The sequence below is a fragment of the Nannospalax galili genome, unplaced genomic scaffold (assembly GCF_000622305.1).
Source record: "Nannospalax galili isolate Female #2095 unplaced genomic scaffold, S.galili_v1.0 scaffold760, whole genome shotgun sequence".
NCBI classification, from domain to species: domain Eukaryota; kingdom Metazoa; phylum Chordata; class Mammalia; order Rodentia; family Spalacidae; genus Nannospalax; species Nannospalax galili.
The window spans coordinates 605970-606779 of NW_008347555.1; the positions used below are offsets into that span (position 1 = coordinate 605970).

General features: G+C 33.5%; 1 protein-coding gene across 3 annotated transcripts in view; it reads left to right on the plus strand.

Annotated features, from left to right (window-relative positions):
• Window positions 1-810, plus strand: part of Nrg2 (neuregulin 2) — a 220416-nt gene that overhangs the window by 38927 nt on the left and 180679 nt on the right. The window lies entirely within an intron of this gene.

Here is an 810-nt window from a genome sequence, read left to right on the forward strand (position 1 = left end):
GTAGATGTCTGTAAGGTTCCTTTGATGTATGGTGTTGTTTAATTCAGACGTCTCTATGTTAATTCTCTGTCCTGTTGATTTATCTAATGTAGACAGTGGGGCATTGAAGTCCCCTACTATTAATGAGTTGGGATTAATCTGGGTCTCAAAGTCCTGTAGTATTATTTTTATGAAGTTGGGTGCACCAGAGTTTGGTGAGTATATGTTCATGATTGTAATATCTTCTTGGTTTATTGTTCCTTTGATCAGAATGAAGTGGCCCTCTTTATCTCTTCTGATTAGTTTTAAAGTCTTATTTTTTCAGATATTAGAATTGCAACGCCTGCTTTTTTCTTAGTACCGTTCACTTATTATATTTTTTCCATCCTTTCATCTTAAGATAGTGCCTGTCCTTGAAAGTGAGATGAGTTAGTTGCAGACAACAAAAAGATGTTTTTTTTTTTCTTAAACCGTTCACCTAGTCTGTGTCTTTTTACTGGGGAGTTCAGTCCATTAATATTTCAAGTTATTAATGAAAGATGTTTATTTAATCTTTTCATTTTTATTTGATTACATTCTTGATATAGCTGAACTTTTCTACAGTTATACCTTCATTGAATTTCTTTCCACAACCTGTCGTTATAGTGGTTAGCTTCTGTGGTCATTTAAAACTTGGAATACTTTGGGTCCAGGCTCTTCTGGCTTTCATAGTTTGCACTGAAAAGTCAGTTGTAATCCTAATGGGTTTCCCTTTATTTGTGACTTGTTGTTTCTCTTTTGCAGCTTTCAGTATTGTCTCTTTTTTTTTTTTTTTTTTGTACGTTTAAGTGT